This window comes from Pinus tabuliformis, chromosome 7, assembly GCF_031772625.1.
Source record: "Pinus tabuliformis cultivar Carrire ecotype Pingquan chromosome 7, CPIR1, whole genome shotgun sequence".
Taxonomy (NCBI): Eukaryota; Viridiplantae; Streptophyta; class Pinopsida; order Pinales; family Pinaceae; genus Pinus; species Pinus tabuliformis.
Window position 1 is genome coordinate 2,039,988,151 of NC_142293.1, and position 10,634 is coordinate 2,039,998,784.

Consider the following 10,634-nt stretch of genomic DNA (forward strand, 5'->3'; position numbering starts at 1 on the left):
TCTAAAATTCATTTAATTCGGAAACATATTTCCCTTTTTGTATTTTGGTTGATCTAGTAATCCGCAATCGTGGAATAAAGTCAATTGAAACCCCGTCGTTCGCCGAGGCTTGCGAGTCAACCGTCTTTGTCTCCGGAATCGAAAACAGTACGGGAAAAGCGAACTCGTTTAACCGGTTCGAAATCTCCTATTAAAGTTAGAACAAGTGTTCCAACAACATCTGAGATTCCGGTTACTCCAAAAATTTCCGGAAACCCTGCCTCTACAGAAGAAGTTCAACAGCCACAGAGGGACAGGGATACTGATCCTAGTCTGAGAGTAAACACTTGTGTTACTGAACCAGTTCCATCTACAACCGGTTCGGAGAGTCTTGCTCCTCAAACATCTGTCGTTGTCGATTCAACCCCTTCTTCAGCACAAGAAATATTTTACGGACCTGACGGTCTTCCCCTTCCACCTAGTTTTATTGTGATACAGCAAATTGTAGAAGATCCGCAAGCAAGTACTCCAACACATTTTGGAGTCGGGGTCACTCTATTTCCTTCGACATCAGAAGTTAGTCTACCACCAGTGGAAGTTCCTGTAGAATCGCTAGGTAATCTTTTGGATAGACTCAAAATGTCTGAACAGCCGTCAACATCTAGGACTGTGTCGACTGACACAGCGACAGCAGAACTCCCCGCCGTCACTCCGACAATGTTTGTCGGGGTACCATCTGTCCCGAATAGCTCACAACCGCTAGAAGGAGTCCATCCAGGGGCTATTTCGACAATATGGTCCGTTCCTGTTTGTTCCTTCGGAATAATATCCGGCAACTCTTATGTTGAGACTCGCCAAATTGATCCATTTGGAGGTCAATTTGAGCAATCCAATCCCCAAGGGCAGACAATCCCCTTGAGTTCCGGATTACCACCGTATGGGGGGCAGTATTCCCTTTCATTACCCCCTCCGGGAGGATATCCATACGGGAGTTCACAACAATATTCAGGTTATACTGGAATAACCTCAAGTGGTTGGGTACCTATGCTACCTCAATAACCAAGAGTTGTATATTCAATGCAACAATGTGTACCTATGTCGAACATCTCGACTACACCAGCTATTGCGACGGTGTCACAAGTTCAAACGCTGCCTGTTGTATGCCAACCTCAGATTTCTCAGGTTGTAATGCAACAGCCCCTTGACCTTGTGACTCAACCACAATCGCCAACTAGTGGGGCGACACAGGTCTAGACGGGTACAATTACCCCACACCTTGGTCCAACGGTTAGTATAGCGCAACAGAACATGGCTTCACAACCATGGCTGGTGCAATACCAACTACCACAATTCCAACAAGTATACCAAGGTTCTGAGCAGCAGATCTTTGCGAACAGTGGACAGTCGTACATTCAAAACGGTCAAAATCAACCATTTTACAATGGTCATGCCCACCAACCGTATCAATCATACTAGCATCAACTGCATTATGCTGGTATGCAAAGGCCGACTGCTCAAGCAATTCCATCGTATCATGGGTATGCTTCACCTAACCTGAATCAGCAGTTACCATTCGTGGAAACCTTAGAGTTACCTGCTTTACACCAGTTAACAAACGATCCAATTGCTTACGCCCCTTGGTGGCCAGCGATTCCACACAAACTTCCATCAGATATTCCTAAATTTAATGGAAATCCGGGTGAAGATCCATCGCATCACATGATGACATTTCATCTATGGTGTTCATCAAACACATTGAATTATGATTCGATAAGGCTTCTCCTCTTTCAGAGGACGTTAATGGGTCCAGCGGCAAAATGGTATATTGAATTGCCCAGAGCTTCGTTCGACAACTTCAGTACCTTAGCCATGAATTTATTAACCCATTTTCAATTACCGATAAGGTATGAAACGGGAACAGAACTCCTAACCAACTTCAAACAGACAACGGCCACTCACATTTCTGATCATATACATGAGTGGTGACGTCGTCGCAGGATGGTAAAAACGTACATTCCCGATCAGCTATTATCTGAATGGTTTATCAAGTCTTTGCTTCCTACCATCACGGAAGATGTGGCAAAGGGGGGAGTCGTAACGGAAGAGCAAGTCATCGCTCGTGCCCAATATCTGGACTTGGTCTATACTCAGTCTGGCACGCTCTACGACAAAATACCTGACGCCCCTAGACCGGAATTCTCAATTCCTCCTCCTCCTAAATCGAACCATGACTCTCACGCTGGCGATGGCGTGATTGGAAAAATAGACACAAAATCGACGAAGGCTACATCTAAGAAGGCCCGTAAGATTTCAGATCAAAATGCAAAAGACGAACTTCTTGCTTCGGAAGTAAATTCTGTATCGACAGATAAAGGCAAAGAAACCAAACAACCAGGAAGCAAGAAGAAACAAGGCAAAGAGAAGAAGAAGAAACAGGAGGATTCATCTCCTGAAAAACCTTCTTCAAACCCTCCTGGAAATAGAAAACCCCCTTCAGGGTGTCATATATGCAATGAGGATCATTAGACAGCACATTGTCCATACAAAGTTGAGCTTAAAAGATTCTTTAAAAGTTCGAAAACCTCAGCTGTGTTAACTGATCCGTTTCCAGATCCAAGAACAAATCTGGTTGATAGTGGAAATGCTTCCCCGTCTCAAGTGCTAATGTTGTCGATTTCAAAACAGCAAAATGATGCTTTGATTTCGACAAGGAACAAAGATTACGGGAATCCGCAGCTGTCGAACGATAAGGATAAATATCAACCAAGTAGTTCGACAACAACTTCGACAAAAGTTGTACCAACCATCATTCCTGAATTAACAATAAAACCACCAAAGGGAGTAGTACACAAGTCGACATTTAATCCTCCCGCTAGAGCGGCGCAGCATTATAACATAGTGGAAGATTTGGCCCAATCGCCATCCGCTATGTCGACTCTTGAAGTACTACAAAATTGCCCATCCCAAAGGCAAGCTTTGTTATCAGTCATTGGTGGGGTTGATCCTAAGGATTCCAATCTTGTATCCTTCGACCACAAAGGATACGATCCTCAGTTACCAGCCCAACTAGCTTTCCTTATTCAAGTGAAATCCCTCAACAAAATTGTTCATCGAACAATTATTGATGAGGGGGCATCTACATGTATTATGTCGATGAGTTGCTGGAAAACTTTAGGATCTCCAACCTTGTCGCGATCTTCGACGACATTAAAAGCATTCGACGGAAGGACATATACCCCATATGGTATCCTAAATAACTTGAAGGTTGAACTAGGGGAAAAAACAGTAGAAATAGATGTTGAAGTAATCGATGGAAATCTTGATTACAACATCCTACTAGGAAGACCGTGGATATATGCCATGGCAGCTGTTGTGTCGACCTTTTTTAGAAAGATTGCATTTCCCTTTCAGGGGGGGATTACAATCGTCGACCAACAAAACTTCATCCCCAATGCCTCACAAGTTACAGGAAGCATTCCCATGATCCATGGAAGCCCCCATTCACTTCAGGACATCGGAGTAGGCCTACTAAAAGATCCTATACTAATGGGAACTTTCGCTCTTCCACCTCCAATCAATCTGGCGGAAGTAGCGTCGATAGGAACCTGCAATATGATATCTTCCACAAAGATCTCAAAAAATGATATCAACATGGATCATGCAATGGTTTTTCCCCCAATCCCAATAGAAATATTATAGCAATCAATGTTTCTAGCATGGGAGGCAAACCCGAATCAACGCTCATCAAGCATTTGGATAGATAGGTCTAGAGAATATGGTACCCCTTCAGATCCTTGGTCGCGAGTGCATGGAACCGACGAAGGAATTGTACAATCAATGTTGATTGAAGGGGCACCATGGAGTGATTGCCACTGTTATCACTGAAACTTATGTTGCCAAAATTGCTCAGACTAGCTTAAGGACAAAGTGTTTCCGCAGCGTATAGATCCCTTTAGCAGTTTCGCAGCACAACATGCTTTAAGTGATTTCGTAGCGCGTAATTCATATTTTGCACTGGCTGCGCTACGAAATTGGGGATTGGTTCGAATCCACAGCCTCTCACAATCCATATTCTCTAGAAACCTTTTGAGGTCCTCTGGATTTGTTAAGCAGCTCATAGTTCTCCTCAAAAATGGATCTTCTACAATTCAAGAGTTGGCAGCCTCGGCCATCTGTAATCTATCACAGACAGATGAAATAAAGAGAGCATTAGGGGAGGCAGGGTACGTTGGTTTGCTTGCACAGATGTTGGATGGCAAGCCTAGCTTCTCTCAACCACTTGCTGTAAGGGAACTCTCTAGTCTATTTGTTGTCGATACAAACATAAAAGAATTCATTAAAATTGATGACCATGTATCTTGTCTGGTGCGGTTATTAGATCCTCAAAATGAAACAGTGACAAAGACATTCCCCATTTCTGCGTTGTTGGCCCTCTCCTACAGCAATTGTTGACCACCTTCTTCAGTTTCTGGGGATGGAAGGAATACGGCTTCTTGAGTTACATGGTTCTGATGCAGAATAAATTTTAAACACATTGATCTTTAATACGTTTGCCTTCTGCCAGGTGTTCAACGAAATAGGCTCTAGAGATATAAAGAAGATAAATGTATTGCGTGGCACAATATCCCACTGCCAGGGTTTATAGCAATGTTTACGGCCCTGTGCATACTTATCATGGATGCTCTGGCTACTGCTTACTCTCATTTGAAAAATCAGGAAAAATCGATTGATGAGGGTAAGGAGCCAACCGAGGATAAAGATCTTGGAGGTAACGGTAAAGATTCATTCGGTCACGCCCATGAACAGCAGGTCTCGCCATTGGACAGCAGGTCTCGCCATTGGGTCATTTCTATGGTTTAGAATTGGCTATTATTGCTCGGTCAGCTGTTGTTGGAATATCGGTGGTTGGAGAGGAAATTTCATGGATGATAATTAGAGCTTTAGCGGCAGCGTTTACACTTCAGCAATTTTGCGAAGGAGAAAGGAAACATTGATCTTGCAATTCAATTTTATCTGATTGCTATTGAGCTACGGCCAAATTTTTGTGATGCGTGGTCTAATCTAGTCAGTGCATATATGCGCAAAGGAAGATTGACTGAAGCGGCAGAATGCCATCGTCAAGCTTTTCATCTTAACCCTCATCTTGCTGATGCGCACAGCAACCTTGGAAATCTGCTGAAGGCAATGGGCAGACCTCAAGATGCAATTATGTGCTATCAACGTGCCATTCAACTTACGCCGGTCTATGCAACCGCTTATGGGAATTTAGCAAAGGTTTACTATGAACAAGGCCAAATGGATTTGGCGATAATGCATTACAAACAAGCTATAATGCTGGATTCGACATTTGTGGAGGCTTACAACAATTTGGGAAATGCTTTGAAAGATGCTGGACGAGTGGATGAAGCAATTGCTTGTTACCAGTCTTGTCTTCAGCTCCAAGCAAATCATCCACAAGCTCTCACCAATCTTGGAAACATTTACATGGAATGGAATATGATCAGTGCAGCTGCTAGTTTTATAAGACAACCCTAGCTGTAACAAAAGGCTTGTCTGCCCCATACAATAATTTAGCAATAATCTACAAACAACAGGGGCATTATGAAGAAGCTATTGCTTTCTATAATGAAGTTCTTCGGATAAATCCAATGGCAGCTGATGGTCTTGTAAACAGAGGAAACACTCTCAAGGAGATTGGTCGTGTTAGCGAAGTAATTCAGATTATATACGAGCTATTACAGTTAGACCTACCATGGCTAAAGGCCATGCAAACCTTGCCTCTGCTTACAAAGACAGTGGTCATGTGGAAGCTGCTATTAAGAATTGCAAACAAGCCTTGGTGTTGCGTCCTGATTCCATTTCAAAGACAAGCATGCATTATGAATATATTAATGGTAGTGGGCATCGGGAAGAGATAGAACAGTTGAAATCCCATCTAAAAGTTGTAGAGTTTGGGGCTGGACGAGGTTATTTAACTCACATGCTTTCTGACTGTTATGGCATTAAGGACATAGTACTAGTGGAGCGCAGGTCATATAAGTTCAAGGCTGATCGAACTTTGAGACAGACAGAGGCCATTAATTTGGAGCGCCTGAGAATAGACATTGAAGATTTGAAATTGGAAGCTGTGGAATCCTTGAAGGGTTTTACTATGCTGCAGTGGGGAAACATCTTTGTGGACTAGTGACAGATTTGGTCCTCCGATGTTGTCTTAGTGAATAAAACCATAACAAATATGTATTTGAAGATACCAACGAGGAGGAAATCATCCTTATATAAAATGCCTTGCAATTGCAACATGTTGCCACCATCTTTGCCAATGGAAATCTTATGTGAATAAACATTTTTTTCATAAACCTGGGCTTTACAAGAGAAGAATTTTGTGCTGTAACATGGCTGACCAGCTGGGCACTTGATGGGGAGCATTGCTCTGATCATTCTAATGGCGTTAAAGTCGGAACCAACTTAAATTTTTGCAATACCACTGAAGATGCTGCTAATGTTCATGATGTTGGAAATATTATTAGATGCTTGAAGCCAGCTGAAAGGGCAGTACTAGGCTTGAAATGCAAAGAACCTCTTGATACTAGCAGGCTCATATGGTTGAGAGAGATGGGACTAAATGCTAAACTAGTAAACTATGTTCCAGCCAAAGTATCTCCAGAAAACAGGTTACTTCTTGCAAGCAATGGTTAAAGAACTTGAATCACTTATGGTTGAGTTGTAAACACCACATATTTGGTGGTTACCTTTGTGGCAAGCAATCTGTAGTTTCCATTTTTCATGTTGTTGTTAACTGTATTGGCCATTTGTTCATTAAATTGGGATTTATGCACACTCGAATGGTCCATGGGGATACTTCACAATCATTTGAGGTGGATGATTTATTGATCTAATTGAACATCTGTCAAAGTTGTGTTCTTCGCGGTCTGGAATCTATTGAAGTGGCTGTAAGAAAAGGTGCTTTGTAGTGAAAGGTTCCAGGTTGGCAGGGCTTGCAAAGAAATCTGAGCATGATGTTTGAGTTTTATAGGAAAAGCTATTGACATTGAAGCCTGGCAGCTGAATATGGGGAGAAGATAGCAAGAATGCAGAGAAGTGATGAGACTGTGTATAATTACACGGCAGTTTCGTAGCGCGCTACGAAACTGCTGTAGCTGCATGTTTCAGTTGAGCCAATCAATTATGATTGACAAATCAGCAAATCTTTCTGAAAGGTGTTTTCTTCACACATGAAAAAATGGCCAGCACATCGAAGATGTGGCAGCCTGTTCTATTTTGAGTAATCAAAGATAAAAGGCATGTTTCTTTGGATTCGAATATTGTGAAGCACATCAAAGACCGACAAACAGGGGCCTATGTTTCAGGGTAACGGAAAGGATGTGTCATTGAAGACAAACATGGGGCATTAACTGCTCATCTCATGCCATCTCAGCCAAACGAAAAGGAAACCATGTGTCAAAGCTGCAAGGAGGAATCTTATACGAAGAAGATAGAGTTAGAGTTATAATTAAATTAGAACTTTCTAGAACTTGAGTTAGTGGTTATTGTATTAAATAGTTTGTTGCAAAGAAGATAGGTGTCATTAGTGACAATCATCGAGCTCCCCTCATGCTGGACGAGGAAGCTCTAAGTAGTTAGAAGTATGTGTCTATATATAGCTGAAACCTTTATGTAATGGGGGTTGGATATTTGAGAGAACAGAGTTTATTTTGGCTTGTGTAAAAACTTATTTTCAGTAATACAAATGACTGCTTTTCTTCTCAGGATTCACACAGTGTTTCAAATGCTCAAGATATATGTGGTTTTGTTTTATCCTTTATGTTTTACAACTATATAGATACACGATCACTCAGAATTCACTTTGCTGCTCTGATTTCCTGTGTGTATTTGTAAGTTGAGGTTTCTATGAGAGGTATTTTGAGTGTTTAAACATTACATGCCCTAACTTCTATGAATGAGTAGTTTTATAGTTTGCTGAAATGATGATTAACTCCATGAGCCCAATGGAAGTCTTTGTAATGTCTGTCCAGCCAACATATGTGTTAAATTTACTTTGCAAGAGTTAGCCATCTCATCAATATTTAAAATCAATAACCCTTTGAGAGAGCCCTCTCAGGCTAAGGAGGCTAAGCCTTAGTCAAAAGTCTGGTTTGAAATAGTTACACAGAGTCTAACTGATCAGTAGCCTTTCAGTGCTTGATTTTGTGATAACAGCCACCATCGTTCCCTTCTTCCGGATTATGAAGAAGATACTCAAGATGACCTTTATCATCCTTCAGTTTTTGAATTCCTATCAAATACTGTAAATACGGTGGATCCCGAGCAAAACTTATCCAACATTGAAGAGACTATAGCCATAAATATCTCGACTAAAACGGATGTTGTAGAGAATATTTATGTCGGCAAATGTTGTTCTCCTTCAGAACTGGAAATATATAATGCTCTTTTTCGCGAATTCAGAGATGTCTTTGCTTGTTCATATAATGAAATTCCAGGCATCGACTCGAGTATCGTTGAACACAAAATTAAGATGTATCCAGATGTCAAACTGGTACGAGAACGGCTCAGGCAGGTGCACCCCAAGAAAGCCACTGCCATTAAGGCAGAAGTTGAAAAACTTCTCCATGCTGGTTTCATCTACCCGGTTCCTCTAACCGATTGGGTATCGAATATTGTCCCTGTTATGAAGAAACAAGGGACAATTAGAGTGTGTGTCGATTAAGGGATGTAAATCAAGCTTGTCCAAAAGACAACTACCCTACACCCTTCATCGACCAGATAATTGATGAATGCGCCGGATGCGAAATCTTTTCATTCATGGATGGATTTTTGAGGTATAATCAAATAAATATCCGCCCACAGGACCAGTCAAAGACTGCATTCATTTGTCTGTGGGGCACATTCGCATATCGAAAATTACCCTTTGGTTTAAAGAATGCAGGGGCGACGTTTCAGAGGGCAATGAATTATGCCTTCCACGACATCAAAAACATCGTTCAACCATACCTCGACGACCTTCCGGCTCATTCGTGAAAGCAGACTGATCATCCGCAGCATTTAAGAGCGATATTTCTAAGTTTCTGACACTACAAGATACGACTCAATCCACACAAATGTGTATTTTGCGTCGGTTCTGGTCGTTTACTTGGCTTTTTAGTCTCCAAGGATGGGATTCGTCTCGACCCTTGTAAGGTCCAGGCAATCATAGATTTTCCTCCACCTTCGAATTTGCTTCAGATTCAGAAACTCCAAGGGAAAGCAAACTTTCTGAGGAGGTTCATTCCAAATTACGCCGAACTAGCTAAAGGTTATACACGTCTTTAGAAAAATGAGGTACACTTCGTCTGGGATCAGGTTGCGCAAGCTTCATTTGATGCTTTAAAAGATTCCTTAGTAAAAGCATCATTAATGTACGCCCCCGATTATCAAAGAGAATTTAACCTGTATCTGGCGGCAGCACATACAACCATCGCAATGGTTTTAGTTCAAGAATTCGATGGAATTGAACACCCTATATATTATTTAAGTAAAAACTTAAATGATACAGAAAGCAAATATTCTTATGTTGAAAAACTAGTGCTTACAGTTGTTCAAGCGATACAAAGATTTCGACACTATGTCCTCTTTCGGAAAACTACCATTCTGTCAGATTGCAACCCCATGACTTATATATAGTCGTGACAGTTGCTGGGGGGAAAATATTCAAAATGGATAGCAATACTTCAAGAGTTTGATCTGGAATTTGTAAAATCCAAATCAAAGACAGCTCTAGTTTTTGTAGAATTATTATGCGACCTCCCATCGTCGTCCAACGATGAAACATCTGAAGAATCAATCGTGGACGAGAATTTGTTTCTGATATCCACAAGCAATGAGTGGTATGGAGATATAATAATTTATCTCCAAACCCAAAAGTTTAGGCCTAACACCTCTCACTCTAAAAAGAAACGTATATGATACCAAGCAAAAGACAACATGATCGTCGGTGATACACTTTACCGTCGTGGTATCGATACAGTTCTAAGAAGGTGCCTCACCCATGAGGAGGCCGAGAAAGCCCTGAATGAATGTCATTCAGGAGCTTGTGGGGGGCATCAATCTGGATATGCTATAGCACAAAAAATCTTACGAGCAGAATACTTCTGACCAACAATGTTCAAAGATTGCATAACCGCAGTCAGAAGTTGCCATTCATGTCAAATTTTTGATAGCAAAACCAGAAGACCACCCGCACCTCTGCAGCCAATAGTTGTTGTTGGGACGTTCGCCAAATGGGGCATCGATTTCATGACATGTAACCCCACCTCGACCGAGGGGCATGGGTATATCATAGTCGCAGTTGACTATTTTACCAAATGGCCCGAGGCGATGCCTACATTAGATAACACTGGTGAAACAGCTGCCCTTTTCTTTTTCAATCATGTAGTCGCCAGATTCGGCGTACCACAGGCTATAATCACGGATCATGGATCGCATTTTCGCAATCACATGATGATCGAATTAGCTGCCAAACTAGGATTGTCTCACGACAGCTCTACTCCGTATTATCCGCAAGCCAACGGACAAGTTGAAGCGATCAACAAGGTCCTAAAGCGCATGTTGCAAAGGATGATCGCAGTTCACAAAAGAAGGTGGCACCTAATCATGTACTC

At 41.8% G+C, this 10,634-nt stretch overlaps 1 pseudogene; it reads left to right on the top strand.

Moving 5' to 3' along the window:
- The first annotated feature begins 5,731 nt into the window (after positions 1-5,731).
- On the top strand, positions 5,732-6,729 carry LOC149256708 (tRNA:m(4)X modification enzyme TRM13-like; annotated as a pseudogene).
- The last annotated feature ends 3,905 nt before the right edge of the window (positions 6,730-10,634 follow it).